This window comes from Triturus cristatus, chromosome 4_1 (genome assembly GCF_964204655.1).
Source record: "Triturus cristatus chromosome 4_1, aTriCri1.1, whole genome shotgun sequence".
Lineage (NCBI taxonomy): Eukaryota > Metazoa > Chordata > Amphibia > Caudata > Salamandridae > Triturus > Triturus cristatus.
The window spans coordinates 1,013,152,303-1,013,173,164 of record NC_140585.1 but is presented as its reverse complement, the minus strand read 5'-3'; the positions used below and the strand labels follow the sequence as shown (position 1 = coordinate 1,013,173,164).

General features: G+C 42.5%; 1 protein-coding gene and 1 pseudogene across 1 annotated transcript in view; one reads left to right on the top strand and one right to left on the bottom strand.

The window, feature by feature from the left end:
• Window positions 1-228: 228 nt before the first annotated feature.
• On the bottom strand, window positions 229-1,970 carry LOC146855981 (18S ribosomal RNA; annotated as a pseudogene).
• Window positions 1,971-4,549: 2,579 nt separating this feature from the next.
• TTLL8 (tubulin tyrosine ligase like 8) overlaps window positions 4,550-20,862 on the top strand; it is a 478,385-nt gene continuing 462,072 nt past the window's right edge. Inside the window, exons 1-2 of the mRNA XM_085651194.1 lie at window positions 4,550-4,693; window positions 17,629-17,734. The gene's annotated coding sequence lies outside the window, so the exon portion shown is untranslated. The remainder of the gene's footprint in view (window positions 4,694-17,628; window positions 17,735-20,862) is intronic.

The following is a 20,862-nucleotide window of genomic DNA, read 5'->3' as shown; positions in this document are numbered from 1 at the left end:
GAGGTACTGTGGGAGGGTTGCCTGCAACAATCCCCCATGTGTCAATCAGACCCTCTCAGGTGGAAGAGCCCATCCCATGCCTAGTCCTTGTCCAAGCACCAGACAGCTGTGACCTCTCCGCCGGCTAGGGAGCACAAGGGGAGAGCAGGGACCTGTGTTTTGGGTTCCATCTGGGAGATGGCTGAGGGTTTGGGCCGGCATCCTCATTCATTGGGGCCACTCTGCCATCAATGATCCTTCCGCAGGTTCACCTACGGAAACCTTGTTACAAATTTTACTTCATCTAGATTGTCACGTTTGATCATCTTCTTGGAGTTTCACTAGGGTCGTTGCGAACCCCGATTGGATTGATACGAGAACCTTACTAAATCAGCCAGCCAGTAGTATCGAAGGGCAGTGTGTACAAAGGGCAGGGACTTAATTACTGCAAGCTTATGACCCACACTTGCTGGGAATTCCTCATTCAAGGAAAATATTTGCAATCCCCAGTCCCTATGACAAATGGGGTTCTGCGGGTTACCAGCACCTGTTGCCGAATGGTAGACACATCCTGATCCAATCACTGTAGCCGGTGTGCAGCCCCAGATATCTAAGGGCATCATAGACCTTTTATTGTTTGAGTTTGTGTGGATGAACACCACTGTACCCTCTAAGAAGTTGAGCCCAAATTGCTCAGGGTTGCGTAACTAGTTAGCATGGAGGAGTCTTTTTTATGGGAATTAACCATACAAGTCATTCAGCAACTAAGAACGTCTATGTACCACCGGCCACAGAATACAGAAAGTGTTATTAATTTGCCAATCCTTTCTGTGTCCGGATTGGATGTGGTCTCCCATATTGATTCAAATTAAGCCACAGGTTCCACTTGTGGTGATGCCCTTTAGTCAATTCCTTTAAGTTTCAGCTTTGCAACCATTCTCCTCGCAGAACCCAAAGACTTTGGTTTCTTAGAAGCTGCTCAGTGGGTCATGTGAATATCATCGCCATATCGCTACTCTGCATCATTTATGGTCGGACCTTTGGCAGTATCTGATTGTCTTTGAATTTTCGAATGTCATTCTTGATTAATGAAAACATTCTTGGCAAATGCTTTTGATTTGTGCAAGACTTTTATCTCTAGCAGCACATTACGAATGTTCTTGGCTGTCATTCTTAATTACTATCGCAGTTCCAAAAACCAGTAAACTAGAACCGGAGTCCTATTCTATTATTACTAGCTGAAGTATTCAGGCAAATGGCCTGCTTTTAACACTCTCTTTTTTTCAAGGTAAATGCTTTCGACTTCAGGACACTTAGTCAAGAGCATCAAGGGGGTACCAAGAGGCAGGGGTTGGGACAGGCGGTAGTTTTGCGGCGCACCACTAGTTCAATCCTAAAATACTAATACGAGATTTGTAACTGAAGCATCTGCTGGCACCAGAATTGCCCTCCAATGGAACCTCGTTAAAGGATTATAAGTGTACTCATTACAATTACAGGGCCTCAAAAGAGTACTGTATTGTTATTTTTCATCACTGCCTCCCTGAGTCGAGAGTGGGTAGTTTGAGTGCCTGCTTCCTTCCTTGGATGTGGTAACTGTTTTGCAGGATCCCTCTCTGGTATCAAACACTTAATTACCATTACTGTGGTCATCATGGTAGGCAATTAAAGTACCACTGAAAGTTAATGGGGCAGACATCCAAATGTATTGTCACCTATGATCGGCCAAGGGTAATTAGTGCCACCAAAGCTACTGGATGAGCCCAGATTGGCTTTGGTCTGATGAAAGCATGCATCCCAGATGGTCAGTGCTCATTGGCATGTATTAGCTCTAGAATTACTAGTTATCCAAATAACAAATGAAGCGATCAAAGAAACCATAACTGATTTAATGAGCCATTCACAGTGTCATTGTACCAACGGAGTGTACTCACATGTGCCTGGCTTCATCTTTGAGACAAGCATATGGTACTGGCAGAATCAGCCATGCAGCTGCACATGCTGGACGGGAAGAGGAGATGTGTGCCCATCCTAGAACTACTTTTGCACACCACAGGAGCTTGTTACAGGAGCCCCTACTTGCCTGCTGGAGGCGAGAGGGAAAAGACAATCATTTTTCATTTGTCAACTTTATTTCGGTCACTAGGACCATAAAAGAATGCTACAAGTGTACAAAATAAATATATCACACATGATTAAGTTAAAATCAATCATAAAACAATTAATCTAAAATTGTCAAAAGTATTCAGTCAACTGTGTTTAGCTTTATACATCGGTTACGACTAGACCACTTTGCTGTTAAAAAGTTTGCAACTGCAAATACAATTGGGGCTGATAAGTCTGTTTTTAAAATTCTGAATGCTGGGAAGTACTGCCTGAAACCAAGATTTTTGAGGAGTGGGACAAGCCAATAGTTCCTTGCCCTTTGATAAGCTGGACAAAAGAATATGATGTGCAAATCAGTCTCTCGCGAAAAGACAATCACATTGACATTGGTGGGCCTAGCCTGCTCCACAACAATGGAAAAAAGAGGAAGGCTGAGTTGCAACCTGCGTGAGAGACAGGGATGCTGGCCTGGGCAGCCAGGACATCTCAGAGCTAGTTTGGAAATTTGCTTGGTGGAGAAGGGCCACCGCCAGATGTGTGGGGGCTGGACCACTAGGCCACATCTAATCCTGCAGGATCCCATCCCAGGCACTTTCAATCTTTGAGACATGGCGGGCAGGGCAGAGAAGGGAGCCCGGGGTCGGTCCTGCAGAATTTTGACCCAAGTCCCAGTCCCAGCATCTTAACTTGGCAAGGAGGGGGAGGCCCTCCTTGTACTGCTGGACCCCGTCCCAGGCACTTTGCAATATGGCGGCCTGGAAAATTGAGCCAGGAAAAGAAGGCTTCCAGCACCTGTTGAATTGGAGCTCTGACCTGGGGTTCAGTCCAAGCCTGTGGAGGCAGGGGAGACCTCCATAGGCTTGCAGGACCCTGTCTCAGGAACTTTGAGACACAATGGGGCAGAGACCAGAGCCCAGGGCCAGAGGCATCTAACCCCAGGCCTAGCAGAGCTCGGACCCAGAGACCGGTCAGAGATTTTTAACCTGGGCAGGCAGGGGAGGCCCTCAAATCCCTTTCCCAGGCTCCTTGCGTCCCAGTTGGCTAGGGAAGTAAGCCCACAGCTGGAGGCTTCCAACCCTAGGAATGCCAGAGATCTGAGGAAAGGCCCATGTAAGATCTTCTTAACTCAGCCAAGCAAAGGAGCCCTCCTAGGGACTTTTAGACTCTGTCTCGAGTGCCTTGGAACACATCAGTCTGGAGAATGGAGCTCAGGACAGAGGCTTCCACACCAGGGCTAACCGTGCTATCATCCCAGTCATAGCTTCTTAACTCGGCCAAGCAGGGAAGCCCTCCCCGGGCCTGTGGGACTCTGTCCTGGGCACTTTGCAACATGACGGGCCACCCCATGATGCTCAGGTCTGGAGGTCTTCACCCTTGGCGTGCCAGAGTACTACCCATTCTTGTATTACGTACACCAAGTGACAGAGGGGGGACATTCCAGAGAATGTATCGGGTCTGAGCCCTCATTGGGGCTTCCAGGGCAGCTCGGAATTCTGTACACCCACTAAAATGGAGGAAATTATGTGTGTTGTTTATTATAAGTACAAAATATCACTGACATTGGCATGGCTCATTTTGCACCACCCATGTAGGTGTGGGAAATTACCTCTAATTACAATTTCGCACAGCCCTTTACATTTCTTCCAAGAAGAAATGTTTGAAAACCCCTAGTAAAATTAACCCGTGCACTCAAGTTTCTCTGCAATATAAAAGTGCTGAACTACTCAGTCCACAAGGAAAAAAGGCAAAAAAAGCTGTCTAATCGCACCGCAAAACGCAGTCCAAATGTTTTCTGACTTGAAATCGAAAAGCAGAATCAATGTTTTGTCCACACTCCGCTACAGATCACTCTTCACAATCCTAAATGTGCAGCGTAATGGAGAACTGCTCCTGCACATCCTCAATCCAAAAGCAACCAAACGACGTCAATATTATCAGCTTCTCTCAGGCGTGCGCAAACAGGTCAGAGGACGTCAAGGGTCACCATTCTTAATTAATGTTATCTTGTTACAGTTTAGCAGCACAAACGACATTCATTTTTGTTTTGTTTTTACAAAATTTCTGATCATGCTTTGGTCTGAGCATGATGCCTCGGGGTCATTTACCAGTGTCACTACTGTCACATCTAGTAGACCACAGCAGCAGTGTAGCTCTCAGCCCATTTTAATGAAAACTTCATGGCAAATAAAATTTAAAAAAAGGTTTAGAATGCGCGGGTAAAGTGGCAGCTGATCTTTTAGGCTTAGAATGTCGCTCCAGTGTTTCTGAGACAGTGTGGCACGGAGGTAATTCAGTCCCACCTGTGAAGAGCCGGAGATGCGGCACGCCGGTGCTGGGGGTCTCCAGCCTCATTGTTTTAGCAGCTGGACAGACAATGAGGCCCGCGGTTGCCCCTGACAACCCCTATGCGCATGGCCCGCGCTTTTGCCGCGCGGCCTCGCCGTGCTCAGTGTCGGCTGGGTGCGGGCCCCCTCGCACCTCTTCTCTCCTCCCCCGCGAATAGTCAGCGGGCCACGGGAGAAGCAAAATAGCATGTGGAGGAGGGCTATGGTCAGCAGAGCCCGACCAAAGAACAACGGACGCACCACAGCACGCCACGGAGGGAGGGGTAAGTACGGGACTGTGCGTACACGTCTGTCTCACTTGCAGTAGCTGCTCAATCATGTTTTCCTGGCACGTGGCACCCTGGGCTATGGTATGACGGACGGTCATAGAATAGAATCTTACACCAGGAAAGGTATCAACCTCAACTCTTGCTAAAAAAACACAGTAGAGCTGGAAATCTAGCAGATTCTAAGAAACATGTACATTCTTTCTAGCTATTGAAATATAAAACATGAAAATCACCAAGCAAATGTGGTAAATATATGACTTTATAATTACAAATATTTTTAAATATATTGTATATTTCAGCATAGAGTGCTATGTATTTCTGAACGACAAATTTAAAACAGTTTAACAATCCTCTAAAATTCTTTAACAGTAGTGTAGGAAGTTAACCAGAAAACAAATCAGTTTTTGATGTGTACTATATAAATAATTTATGTGGACATTTGGAAATGGTAGCTGAACAGTTCCATTTTCTAGTATATTTTACCCAAAACTCAATGGTTATGTATATTAATAGCAGCTTTAAGGTAAACGAGGAATAGACGGGAAAGCTTTGGTAGAACCAACTAAAGTGACAGTCAGACTAGACTGTTCGATTTGTGTTGAAATACCCACCTGTTGCTGTTATCTGGCATTTGGATAGCGCGCGTCCATTCTTCAATTGGAATGGCATTGCAACGCTTTTCGTGTCTGACTTTCCAGGCGCTTCAGATTTCTAAGTGACCAGTGTCTGATTCGGTTTGTGAAAATGTTTGGGCATTTTATTTTTTGCAGTTTTATATTTTGGAGCAATTTTCATGAGCACCAGTTCCATAACGCAACAACACATTCATTTTTGGTAGGAACAGTGATATTAAGTGATTTGCCTAGAAGCACAGGATGTTGAGCCCATGCTGAGAGTCGAACTGGTTCCCCAGTTCTAAAGTCCGCAGCTCTGGCCGTTAAGCCACACCCTATTCCCAATTGACAGAAATATGCTGTTTCTGTGTTACATGAATGAGTCAGCATTACCCAAAATATTTCTTATTTGGGATGCATGCGCATTATGTGCTGAATAGACCGACTCACTTAAAAGAAAAAAGTCCTTCCTATCCAAAAAGCCTCTCTGTCTCTCCTTCCCAGGAATATAATCAGTTATATGGAACTCCAGTATGTGTAGATGCATTTGCAAATATGAACAAAAATATTCTAAAACAGAAGTACAGTGTGGGAAAGGTCTGTAAAATATTGGCGAAAGTTACTACTCCCTGGTGTGACGGGTTAAAGTTTTAGCCACCTCATTTGCACGCACATATAGCTAAGACTTCAACATTGTGGCTTGCGGTGTCAATCAAGTTAATTATACAGCACCTCCTGCCTATAAAGACATTCTCTAAAAACGAAATAGTTACAACTGAACAAAACTAATACATTAATTATTTGGCTTAGAACTATGTTCAATCCAACAAAGTTTATCATTCTTATTTTGCTAGGTATTAGCGTCTTAGGGCAAGGAAGAATAGCTCATTCTAAGTAACAGGCTGAGTAGAGTTTGTGCCACAGGCCGTGCACAGTGGAATCTGTCAACCAGCGGCAGGTGGACCACGGGGCCTGGTCACTGGCCAGACCTGGCCTTATGGTCACCCGAACTGTACAAATCCTTTGGCTGTGTGCAGCGAGGATTGGCCGACTGAGAGGTTGGGCCAGGCCCTGAAGCCACCGTCTGCTGGACCGCAGTGATTGGTTACGCACAGCGAGTTGACTGTTAGGAGTGGTTTGGCCACTCAGGGTGGGTGAGTATCACGCCCTGTGACCAACCCCTTTGTGCATGCCTTCCACTAAGATCAGCAGCTTACTTGCCATAGGCGGCCCTCCCACCGTAGGCGGCTTTTGGTTATAGGCAGTATAGTTTAGCCATGCACACTGGGTTGACCACACAGTGGGTCACCTCCAAGAGGCATTAGCTTCATGGCCTGCTCTAAAGACAGGCCCTACTGCCAACCCCCACTGCACACAGCTTTGATCTGTGCACAGTGGGTATGGCTGCCCTCAGAAAGTTAACCACCCTCTGCAAATTATACTTCTGCAATGAGCTAGCTTCAGCGCCTGTGGACAACCTCTGCTTAGCAGACTATGTGGATGCCTGCTGCAGATTTGGTGCAGGGCCTGGGGCAAGGCTGTGAGCAGTGGGAGTTGACTTAGAGCTCTTCTTCCAACAAACGCAGATTGCCAACCCCTGCTGTACATCTCCTTTACCAGGCTCGGACCTGTGCCCAACCTCTGCTGTGCACGGCTTGGTGCCTTGCAGATTTGTCAAGGGAATACTTTAATAGAAGCTGGATGTTACATTATAAAAACAACAGAAATTCACTGAAAAAGCTACAGTTAAAGTAAAGTGAAGTTTGGTTTAGAATTTGCTTATAACACCATGGGTTGCAATGTTTTTGTAACAATCCATGAAAGCCATAACTGACATGTGTCGGACTTGGCCCTTTTTGCAGGGTCCTCTCGAAACATTTTGCCTTCCTCCTGTATTTTTTCTGACCTGTTGTTGGTGGTTTAATGACTCTAGGCACTTTACAGTGCTAAAGTGAATATGCTCTCTTTTATAAACTGTTGTTATAGATTAGTGATTCCATGATTGGCTATTTGATTGACTTGTCAGACCATAGTACAGTGCACCATGTGTGGCCAGGGCCTGTGTATCAAATGCTGCTGGTGGGCTTGCAGCACTGATTGTGCCACCCACAGAAGCAGCTTGTAAAATGTGGCTTAGGCCTGCCATTGCAGAGCTTGTGTGCAGTCTGGGACTGCCATGTCGACTTAGCAAGTGCACAAACTTGCCAGTCCTTACTCCTTCCCTTTTCTACATATTAGTCACCCCTAAGGTAGGCCCAAGGTACCACTGTGGGCAGGGCTCATTGTATGTGAAAAAGGTAGGACATGCCCTGATGTGTGTGGCATGCCCTGATAGTGAAATACTGCCAATTTCGTTTTTCACTATTGCAATGCTATCTGTTCCCATAGGCCAGAATGGGAAGTTTGTTTGTAACATCTTATAAACATAACTGACCCTAGGAACAAGATGGGAAAATTAAGTTTAGTATGCCTGAACTCAGAATGTTAAAGCGCTTCTTTTAGTGAGGGTGATTTTTACATTCTGTGTTTGAAAATACCACTTTTAGAACATGGGTATTTTCTTGCCTAAGCATCCAGTGTGCTCCTGCTAGGTTTGTGTATTGCATGTCTGGCTTTTGGATGACAGGGGGCTGGAGAGGGCTGTGGCTCCAGAAGTCTGACGAGTCTCAGCTGGGCTGATGGGCTGAATAGGCCTGGGTTGCATTTGGAGTAGGGGTAGGAGATTTCCTTTTCACCTGAATGGGCCTGGTCTGCCTTCAACAATGCTGTCTCCACCAGTGGCGGCTGGTAGATTTTGAAAATGGTGAGGCAAAAAATGTTGTACCCTAATGTAATAAGCGAGCGAGTCCGAACTACAAAAGAAGGGTGCGTGGGGATCTTCCACCGCAAGAACATTTTGAAAAAAATGAATTCAAATGGTGGGTTTTACACCACATATTTACTGCAAATTGTTGAAAAAAGCGGTATCCAAATATAGCATTTTGAAGCACAAGTGTGAAGAAAACATTAGTAAGTACTGTACAACAAAACTCACTAGTAAATCAGCATGTCAAGGTAATGCAAACCAAAACTCAGAATCAATAGTAACATCAAAATATTATTGTTTGTTATTATTTAGTGTACGAAAGTATATATTTGAACCGCTTCCACATTACTAAAAACGTAGCGAAACAGCTCGTCACACTTGAAAGCCATTCACACAAAGGTTGACCTGTCACCCTTCAGCTGATTATTGCTCTATTTGTGTGTAATCTGGTACTAATGTGGTTAAACCTCTGCCTAGTGTTAACATGTGCAAAAACTGACAACAGTAATGCTATCAGAAAATGCAGTGCTACATACTGACAACGTATAACTAGAAATTACTCCATTTAAATCTGGATTTGGTCCGGTTATATCAGTTAGTAAGAACCAGCAAATTGACATGAATAGGACATTAACATAAGTTTAAAGATATTAATGATAATCCATGAACCCACAGTGATCGAGGCGCTATAGATACAGTGCACTTTACAAACAGATGGCAAGGAATGCGGTTCTCTCATAAAAAGAAAGTACTGCACATCACAAGCTAGAGGGACGGTGAACACTTTACACTCGGAGAGAGAACAGAAATGGTAATCCGCGGGCACACAGTCCTCGAGGCGCTATAGATTCAGTGCACTTTACAAACAGGAGGCAAGGGATGCAGGTCATAACGCATAGATAGAAAACGCTGCACTTCACGAGCTAGAGGGACGGTGTACACTTTGTAACAAGAGAGAGAACGGTACAGCTTTACACACCCCGTGTACCAAGAGCTAAATACAGTTTCTCCATAAAATGTTCCCAGTGTACACAGGTAGCGAGGCATGCAGTGCAGAGGCCACACAGAGAACACTGTACATCAGGAGATGCGTATGTGCAACTTGCCCTTATGAGCTACGCACACAGCAAATTAACAGGTACGTGTACAGAGAATTCACAAACACTGTACGTCACAGCAAGAAGCATGGTGTACATTGACAGACTGTGTAGAGTACTTTTGAACAAACACACTATACATCCGGAACAAGAGTACTCTTAAACAAACAATGTTGAAAGGCCAACTTGCCCATAAGACAGAATGGGGAGGCTGTGAGATATGTTTTCAGCCTATCTTCCCAAAGGCTTAAGATTGAGAGGTGATGTTTAGTGGGCCTGAACTCACAATTCAATAACACATCTTTTTGTGAAGGTGGTTTTTGCATTGTGTGTTTAGAAACCACTCTTTTAGAAGTGGCTGGGTTTTTGTGCTCTAACATTTCTGTGTGTCTCTGCCTGGTTGTGGATTGACTGTCTGGATCTGAAAGTGATAGGATCTGGGGAATGTCTTGACCCAGGGAGGAGGTGAGACAGCAACAGGCTGACATGCATCTGGAGTGTAGGGGGGAGGAGTAGACCCTGCAGGTGAAGAGGCCTGGGTTGCTGCCATAAAACAATGGCTCCATCTCCTGCTGAGTGATTAAAGACCCAGACCCCCACTATCAAGGGAAGAAGGTGTCACTGGTAGGGAGACACCCAGAACTGGTTTGGACAGGGGTCAGTGCCCCCCTGAACACAAAGACTTCAAAGAAATTTAGGGGTATAACTATGAGAGCTGAAGTCACTGAACGTTGAAATAGAATTGGATTGATCAAGACTGAAAAGGATTGAAACTACTTCGTGGTCAAGAGGAACCTCTGCCAAGGAAGAAACAGCTGAAGAGACTGAAGGAAAGGACTGGCCCTTGCTGTGTGTTCTGGGCTGGCCTGCAGCTTGCTGATTTAACCAAGGAGAGGCTAAGGGATTTTGCTGTGTGCTGTGTCCCCCCGCTTGAAAGGACTTTGCTGTGTGCAATGTCCTGAAGTAACTTATCCCCAAGGGCCCGAGGTGAGCTGGCTCCCTGTTGTGGAAACTCAGGAACACAAAAGTTTCCAGGTGTGTCTCAGTGATGCTGTGTGTGAGTGCTTTTTGCAGCCTGAGACCCTCGTAAAAACTGCCCTGTTCTCGTACACACCCGGAGTACAAGTGAGTTTCAGTGGCGCTGTGTGCGTGTGCTTCTTGCAGCCTGAGACCTTCGTGAGGATTGCCCTGTGATTGTGTGCACTCAGAACTCAAGTGAGTCTCAGTGACGCTGTGTGCGTTTGCTTTGTGCATCCTGGGACCTTCGTGAGGATTGTCCTGTTATCGTGCACACCCGGAGTCCAAGTGAGTCTCAGCGATGCTGTGTGCGTGTGCTTCTTACTGCCTGATACCTTTGTGAGGATTGCCCTGTGATCATGCACACCTGAAGCTCAAGGGAGTCTCAGCGACGCTGTGTGCGTGTGCTTCTTGCAGCCTGAGACCATCGTGAGGATTGCCCTGTGATGGTGCACACCCAAAGCTCAAGGGAGTCTCAGCGACGCTGTGTGCATGTGCCCTGTTGCAGCCTGAGATCTTCGTTATCGCCACTGCCCGGAATCCACAAAGTCACATTGGAGGCCCAAGTTGAGAGAACAGGAGAGGAGAGCAAGGTTGCACCCCCAGATAACATGTGTCGCCGCCTGGGGCGGAGTGGGGGCTCGGAGAGAGACGCTCTCGGCCTCTCCCATTCTTGCAGCTCGAGACTCTGCTTCAGCTCGTATCGCGGCCCGTACTTGCCGAGAAGTGGCAGTACTGGGGCCGGAGTGCGGAGCTCCACTTTGGTTTACACCATACCCGTGTTGGGGGCATATGTTGGCGGAAGCTGACCGCGAGTCAGTACGAGTGGCGGAGGAACCGACTAAAGCACCGTGATTGATGCTGGAGTGTATTACGCATTGCATTATTTCTGCATTACGAACTACCTGATTGTTGCATTACACATTGCATTATTTCTGCATTACGAACTGCCTGATTGTTGCATTACGTATTGCATTAGTTTTGCATAACGAACTACTTGATTGTTGCATCACGCATTGCATTCGTTTGCATAACGAACTATCTGATTGTTGCGTTACGCATTGCATTATTTTGGCATTAAGAACTGCTTGATTGTTGCATAACGAACTGCATTATTTTTACATTTCGAAGTGCCTGATTCTTTCATTACGAACTGCATAGCATTGCATTAGGACTGCATTGAATCCTCTAGAATTGCTCATTAATATCGCTAGAACATACAAGGGCTGGCTGGACTAATAACCGGCCAGGAGGAATATTACCAATACGTATATGTTGGATTTATATTGTGTGGTCTCATCGTATATTTTTTTATATAAATATATACTTGTTTTTATGAAACTTGTGTGTAGTCCGTTTGTGGTGTCATCATTGGGTTACTGAGAGCGTGGTTGCAAATACTTTACACACTTGCCTTGAAGATAAGCCTGGCTGCTCGTGCCAAGCTACCGAGGGGGTGAGCAGGGGCTATCTGAGAAGGTGTCCTTCCATTCCCTGATGTAGAAGGAAGGGTCCCTACTTGGCCTAAGGTACCTACCTCAGCCAAATAGAGACCCCCAGTTCTAACACATCCCAGTCATAAATTAACAATTTTGGTCATCTGATAAGGACAGAGATGGATCTTGAAATTGGGGAGGGCTAGTGTGGACCAGTGTGTATGTGTCCAAATGTCCGGCATGAGGAGCTCATGATCACTATCTGTGGTGTGCATGTCGTGTCCTCATTGGCTGAGGGTTTCTGTCAACATGTGGTATCTAGCTCGTTGGTATACTTTGGGAACACAAGTCTTTGACCAAATGTGTTTTATTGGGGCCAATTTCCTTGGACCTGTTTGTGGTGCAACTATCTATCTGTGGGATCAATCAGGGCTTTCCCTGAGGGCGCCTTTGTCTTTGGGTTAAGAGAGACCTCACCTGTGACTTGTCATTCGATAGGCGTGGGTGTGGATCTGCCTAACAACGTATCTCTGACTCAGGGTTGATGGGAAGGTCACCTTGGGTAAATCCGACAGCAATGATACGAGTTCACTGAAACTCTTAAAAATAATATGACCATCACTGGTGCCATTTTTATCGACATTCTCAAAATTGTGCGTACAGTTGTCATAGCGTACATTGACATGGTCTTTACTCATATTGGCATAGCTATGTGTTCCTCGATCATGGCGTACATCAACATTGTTTTTACAGGTAACAACATTGTCATTCATGCATGGACTATGGCATACATTGACATCGTTACTGCCAGTGTCCACACTGTTGTGATTGCTGTTTCATGGCTTTTATGTTTAGGAAGTACTTGCTTGCTGAAGGTCTCATCCTCTTATAATGACACTTTGCTATTTAGTAATTGCCCTTGCATGTTCTTTTGTTTTGCTGTAAGGATAACTGCTGTTGGATTTACAGTTTTTTTTATTTGTTCACAAAGTAAAGATGTGCATGCACACAGGCTTTCTTGAGAGGCCTTGTAAATAGTGGCCCTTTATCTTGTTTTGCTTGGTATGCCTTTTAAGTTCACCACTCACAATGGACTCTTCATATTCTGACTGCTTCTCATAACACAATTTTTAAGGGTAATGCTAAATCTGCTAATTCAGTCTGTTAAAGGAACATTCCCCTATTCCCTGTTATGACAGAGGTTTTTTGGGGGGTAATGGTTGAAAATTTGACATGGGGCTGATATAGCACAAACACCTATTTCTAAGGCACAACAAATGTCTGCAGCCATTGAAAGAGAAACACTGCATTGTGTAGCTGTCTCATTTATAATCTATAAATTAATTTTGCAGCATGAGCGCTGGGTCCGGTAAAAGCTTGGGGCCTGGGAAATAATGCCTCCCTGCCCCTTCCTTCTGATAGCCCTGCCTAGTCCCAGTTTCCATATATTCAAAGCACAAGTTGTTGATTCATTATGCGATTTTCTTTCAAGGCCAGCTGGGGGCAACAGTCACAAAGTCATCCAACTATTACCAACCACTTCCCCTAGCAAAAAGCCAGATGCTTTATCTTTGCCAATGCTCATTCATCATTACTGGTGATGTTATGGATTGAAATTTAAGTCCCTAGAAATTTTTCAGACTATGGGCCTGATTACGAGTTTGGTGGCCTTGGGGGGTGTTGCCATGTCAGCTCCCCGATCCAAGATCTCCAAGCCCGTATGATGATCGCCCTCTGTATTCTGAGTAGAATCCTGGAGAACGGTCCTGCGGCAGCAGTCCCATGGTGGTGGCTTTCAAAGGCTTGTATGTGAGCCTTAGAAAGGCAGTGCCATGGGATCGCCACAGCGCGTTTCTGTGTAGTCTATGTCATGCTGGAACTGGGGTTGCGTGCAGACAGGGAGCACATCTTTTCCCCCCCTTCATGCACCCCGGGCACAGAGGCACCAGGGGGCTGTGTAGGGCCCCCTTAGGTTTTTCACCCACAATTTTCATGGCACCATGAAAACTGGCGGTGAGGAAACTGATAATATGCTTGGCAATGCCGCAGGGCACTTCCACATACTGCGGCTGCAGACCTCTTCAGTGGTCTCATGGAGGTCTGACTGCCAAAGTTGTATTATGGTAGTAGACGTAGCCGCACTGTCATCGCAGGTTTGGCGGTCCAAACTCATAATTAGCCCCTAAAACATCCTCCAGAAAGACCCTCCTTTCATCTACTATCCCAGAAAGCATTTATATACTCAGGGCTAGTCACAAAGGTAACTAACACTGTTTAAACTTTGAGTAACTTTACCACTTTTAACTATTCACAAAATATAAGTGTAAAGTTACTAAAACTGGAGACTAGTACATCCCCTCACCCCAAAAAAGGTGGTAGATCCAAATGTACGCGTAAGTTACTACTGCTGGAAAGAAACAGTAGTAAGTACAGCACCTGACATAGAAAACTACTGATACTGCAAACTCCCCCCTCCAATAGAAAATATTAGTGGTACAGAATTAACATATAACCCAATAGGAAATAAATGTTTAAAATAGTTATGTATAGTTATATGATGGTAAAAAATAGGAGACATTTATTATTCGATTATAAAACATTTTGACAACCTTTTTTAATCAAAACAAAAATGTAGCATTCATATTTTATTTAAATAGAATTACATTATTTTTATTAATTCTAGCCATCATTTTTAATAATTATTAATGCATAATAAATCAGAAAATTTATTTAAATTGAATTTACATAAATTATTTAACATTTATATTGTGATAGTTCTGCAGCATTTATTTTGTTCTACATTTAAGATAAATATATAAAATTAATTTGCATTAATATTTATCATAAACATATTTTTACTAATCAGATTACTGCTACCGGAAGCCTGAATAAAACTTCATTGCGCCTACGTTGTATGTACTCCATCTTGGAGACAGCCCCAGTTTTACCTGCCTTGAGATCTATTACCTTTACACAGATTCTCTAAAACAGACTTTGTTCCCCTTCACAGGCATTGAATAAAAAACATTCATGTTTTTGTGTTTTACTTCCATCAGATTTTATTCTAATTCTGTTTACTTGTGGTTGATGATGGTATGTGTGCTTGATGATGTTCCCATGACCTAGAGTGATATTGCAACACATGACAATAATGTAGTTTCTTTCTACAGTTTTGCTTGCAATCTCAAAAAGCCTCCAAATGTTTCCTAAATATTCCTACAAACCCTGCATGAAAACTGATCTGACTGTTGACTCTCTTTTTTCTTTTAAATAATTATCTCCTTCCTTTCTATCCTTTGCATGCCTCCTCTCTCGGAGCACAGCCTACTCTAATTCCCAAGTATGTTTACCTTGATCCCTATTGCATCTCTGCAAATTGCCAACACCTCATTTCAGATATTCCAGCCTCACCTTTAAATGTCATATCGCTGCAACCTAAAAATAACTATTCTTCTGTAGCTCATCTAATAATATAGCCAACCAATGCATGAGTTTCTATACCACTGTCTCCTACTGAAGATCACACCTCAACTCCTATTAATGTAATCTTCCACATAGAAACTGGAATAAATATGTGTCATGGACTGCAAGTCTAAATCTATTAACCAGTAATAACAGAAAACTACTATTCTTGGTGTTTAAAGCAGTGTGCTGCCCGGTGCAAAGCCCTATAGTGCCCCATTAGGGCTTGTAAAAGTTCTATATAACTGCAATTACTGTACAATATAATATAATATATAATATATAACTCACACTGATACTAATACCATAATACTCAGCAATCAGATCTGTGATGATATTAACACAGTCCATCCCAGCAGATCTCTCCACCATTTCTTCATTTAACCTGTGCTTGTCCAGAACCATAAACTTTAAACAAAATATCTCAGAATGGACAGCCTACTGCAGTAACCAACTAAATGGACTATCAACATAAGAACTATCACATAGGGACCTGCAGAGCTGGTTTAAGCTGCCAGCTTACTGAAAATAATTAATGCTGCACCTTTATCTCACACTTCTTCATCCATCACACTGCTAAGTGCTGCATCCCATAACAAAAGAATAGTAACAATATTTTTCTTGTTAAATAGTGATGTGTGCATTATTTATATATTTATTTTTAATGTAGAACAAAATAGAAACACTGCTATAGCACGTTTAGGTTAATTTTGAATAACATTATTAATTGATTTTAATAAGGTAAATTAAATAAAAATGTATTTAAATTAGAAAATAAATTCTCACCTAAAATCAAAAAAATATTGTGCATTAGTTATCATTACAAGTGATATATATTAATAATTAAAACTATTTAACTTACTTATATTTTCATAAACATTAATGTTACATTAATTTATCAAAACAAAAATGTTTGTTAAAACATGTTATAAATAATTAATACATATGTTTGATTTTAAGGTATTTTTAACAGAGTATTTTTTTATTTATATTGAACTATGTTAAATAAATTAATTGAACAGTATTTCCTACAGTTTTAATTTAAGTCACTACCTCCATTATTTTCTATGTGCTGGAGTATATATCTCCTGTTTTAGGTCCCTTTTCTGGCTGTAGTACCTTTAGAAGTGTGGTTTGCCAATATCAGTGGAATAAATATTTTTGTGATGGGTGCATGTCCCATCCTAAACTCCCCCATAGCTCTTCCTAAACCACTTCTTACTCCTCACCAAAATGCTTTTGTTTAGAAGTATGCCCCTATTACCAGCCACTCCTCCTGGTCCCTCCCACATTTACTAGTAAGTTGTGAGGATCTCCCCATAGAAAAGACATAAGAGGTTTAGGTGGAGATATATACTCATAGGTTTGTGAATAGCTTGTTACAGTACTTTAGTAGCACTGTTGTAGTACTATTAAGTATACTTCAAAACACAGTTTGTGATTAAGTCTAATGGCTTCTTTCCTTGAGAGCATTACTATATCTTTCCTTTGGAGCATTACCAGTGGTTTAATTTTGTTCAAAATATCGCTTCAAAATGTAATGCTTTTCTGTGGATTGAAACAGTCCTAAAAATGAAATGTAATTGTTAATGCTACCTATGTGGAAAAAACTTCACACAAAAAAAGCTTGAGGCACGTTTCTTTAGTAAACGTGTAGAACGGACTGCACTGCAAGGCATATCTATGTGTCAATAACTCAAAATGTCCTGTGAAGGCACGGCTTGCTTCTGGAACACTGGCACCAATACACTAAAAAGCTGCCATTCTGGTATTCTGCTGTCATTAGGCTAACATATCCACTGAAGAATTCACACCTTTGTGAAGAAGTGCTCATGCCATCAGTTCCCCTAATTTCACAAGACAAATCAATGAGCTGTAGGATCTCCTTATGCTGGCAGGCCTCAAACAGGTAAGAATTATGTTCACCTTGACAAAAGGCTGCTAAAATAACTGCTTTCCACCCTCCTACTTGGGGTGGAAAGCACAAAAATGCAGGTAGACGAATAAAGCTCACTGAGTAATGCAAGCTATATGTTTTTCTTGTAACGAGCACATATACTTATGGAAATTCAATATTTGTGTGCAACTACTCATGAATTATAGAAACTGTTGAAAGATATTCAAAGCACCCAATCAACCCAATTCATATATATAGACAAACTCCACTGAGGTAAGGTCTACATGATGTAAGCATATCTACAATGATGTAATACCTAGCAATAGGCTAAAGACTAGTCTACACAAATACAGGTAACCCCCTTTTGTATCTCATACCAAACATATTTGTTGAAAAACTAAAAGGATAAGTTCCCTTCTTCATGTTAGGTAAGAATATTACAATAATTGGTTAAAACTATTACAAAGAAGGATGACAAAAAAAAAGAACCCTGACAGTATTCTTGTTGTGCTTCTCCTACCATGCGTACCATTTTTAATATCCATGTATATTTCTCTTATTCAGGGACTTCCATAATTTTGAATGTTGTTTTTTAATTAGAGGGAAGATGAACTACAGAAAAAAGTCAAAACGAAGCGTACGCATTCGAGAAGAAAATCCAGCCAAATATTTCCAAATGACGAAGAGCGACCACACGATGATTACAGTTTGTATTTACATATACTTCCCCACATTGAAAAAAATAGCATGCTGCTTTTTGCAAAAAAATAAAACCTAGGAGACATTTTGTTGCTGGGTAATAATACTCTTGCTGTTAGGTTAGCAAAATAATTCTTTGGACTAGATTATGATTTGTCTCTGAGCTCACTTGCTATGGGGACTTTAACAATATGTGCTTGAAATGTTATGTATTATCTTGATATATGTGTATATTTCACTTAAGAATTTGCATTCTTTGTTACATTGTAACAGACATCTGATATTTTGGTTTCCATACTACTTCTATTTGTTACCTCAGTGCCATTGGTACTCATTATTGAGACACAATTTTGTCTGTAACCTAAAAAAGTATGGTCTGATTTGCAATATTGACATTAATGTTCTGTTGCACTGGTATGCTAGTCATATGCTAGTCATATGCTTCTGAATGCCCACCTATGGCGCACAATCTGGCAGCAACCAGCCAATAAACCATAGAAGACATCCAGAATTTGAAAGCCATATCCAATTATATCTAACTGTTTTTTTTAAAGAGACCATGACAATTGAACTGTAAACGGGGGTTGAAATGGGCTCATGCATCTCATTAAAGATCTTCACACTGCATAACCTTTGTAACAAGTTAGGTAAAGTGTTTCTCTTCTGTAGACTTCTTAACATGATTTTGAAAATTGAACTAACCAGCAAATATTTGACCGAAATGTCACACTAGGTAATACAATTACCTTATTAGAAGCAACATACATCATTTTAAAAATAGAATATGTGTCATCAATGGATAGATTTTGGCCTTGGAAGGCTTAACTAAAATAAGGGCATTCTAAAATAAAGACTAGTGAGTATCATCCCAGTTCTGCATGAGTAACATATTTAGTTCTCCTGTATTGGAAATTCTATCTTGGTTGAATGTTAAAATATTAAGGAAAGAAATATAGCCCTACAAAAATATCATTGTTTACCTATTGAGAGCCACAATTTCACAACAGTAAGTATGTGTAGGTGAATATAAATTTACTATTTTAACCCCACATTGCAGATTTAGAATATCATCACGGTACATATAAGTGGAGTTTAATAAAGTGAGCATATTTACCCATGCATACTTACATTCACAATATTTAAGTAGTCAATATTTGGCCACAGCATTTTTTAGGACTATATTTCAGCCACAATCTGCAGACAGTCTATCCCTATCGCCACTAAAATGCCCTTTTATACCTTTTTAGAAGTTAATTGTTGCCTGTTTTATTCATACAGTTCAATGCTTGGGTATTTTCAGATAAGTGATTGTAGATTAGCCCTGTTCAGGTAGAGGAGGTAAGAATGAACATCTTCTACAATGCATTAAAGAAAGCCATTATAATTTTGATGCAACTTTTTCAGGCCTCTTTTAAACTTGTTATAGACTGAAGTATCGGTGCTCCAAAATGGGAGTAGCTAGGCTGCTATGTTCCTCAGTAATGATAGATTTGACTACAAAATATTGCTCTTTTTTTGTGACAATATCTATTGTCAGTTAGGCAATATTAACAAGTAGGTCTTCAGAGATGAGAACTGTGTCATTATCGTATTTGCCTAATGCGACTCAGAGTTTTTTTCACTATTTTGTGGAATGTAACACCTTTCAGTATGTGATTGAATTACATATTCTACCCTTAACTACAAAAACGTTTATGTATTGGGTCGACATACGTTTATCTGTAGTTTTGACAGAAGAATATGGTGCCTGAATTTTCTTTAGTTTTTTCGCCTTTTAGGAATCTTGTATGTCCTGGCTAAGAGTATTGTCACTAAGAAGATGGCATTAGTGGCAATTGCCAAAGAAACAGTTCCTGTGATGTCAGGCAGCTCGCTATCCGCCATTCATCCTCCATAGCATAACATTATCGAGATGTGTATGAGATTCTGTTTTTTCTTCAAGGCTGTGAAAGACATATATTTAGCAAAAAATACCAAAGGGGTGAAGGCAGGCCACCATAGTATAGGGCCATGGGCCCACCCCAGAAGAGGGCAATGCAGTCTTTCTGCCCTTGGAAGGCAGATCGGGGGCAGAAAGCCTGCAAGAAACTTGTCATTTATTTACTAAGAAAAGCAAAAATGTAGGTGCAGCCCACCCTGGTATAAGGCCATGCTCCCTCCCTAAAAGTAAGAGGAATACAGGCGGAATCTGGGTTTGGCCCCCTGGTGGGGCAGAAAGCCCACCAGACACCAGTTTACATTTGGGCTAAACAAAGGGGTGCAGGCCTCCAACTTTGTCATTTGGGAATATGTCACCCCAAAAGGGGCAAAGCAATCTTTTGTTCCCCATTACACCCTGAGGGGCAGAGAAGGGGTCTTTCCTTAGTCTACTCCCGGGGGAAGAAAGCTCACTAAAAAACAAGAATTTCAAAATGATGTCACAACAAACAAAAGGATGGGGAGGCCCAACCTGGCATTGAGCCAGACCCCCACCCCAGAAGGGGCGATAGAATCTTTCTGTCTCCCCAGGTCCAGATAGATGATTATTCCTGATTGCGGAAGTTCATGACTTTAGGCACATTGTGAGACCTGCAGGGCATTTGGGTAAACACAAATCTGGTATCCACGTAAGGCAGATTTCCCTAAATGGCTGCTGAGTTTGGGCCCAAGTTCTGTAGTTACCACCATTGTCAAACCAGGTCATTTGTTGACAGGAAATATTGCTGTCTCCACATTGCGTTTTGAGAGCTTTCCTGTCACAGCCACTAGGCCCATTAACACAAGTGCTGTACCATTTTAAGGTCTCGCGCCTAGCGTTGCAGTGCTACGCATTGCTTGCACAGCGTGAGACCTCTTGAAAGGGCTCTAGAAAGCTAACCACACGCTCGTGCGTGTGGTTTTGCTTTCTACTGCTGTAATTGGCTTTCGCGTGCTTTTTTTCAATAAATACAGCACGCAATTGGGCAAAGGCGGGACAATGTCCCGCCTTTGCTCCGCCCATTCCCACAGGTGGCCAGCACACACAGCAGCGTGCGTTTGCCTCCTGCCGCGCTCCCTCCCCCCCTCATCTGTGGTGCGCGCGCACCACTAGTTTTTCAGTGCCGCTTGTGGTATAATCACGGCACCCGCGCTTTAATTTTGATGTTAAAAGTAAAG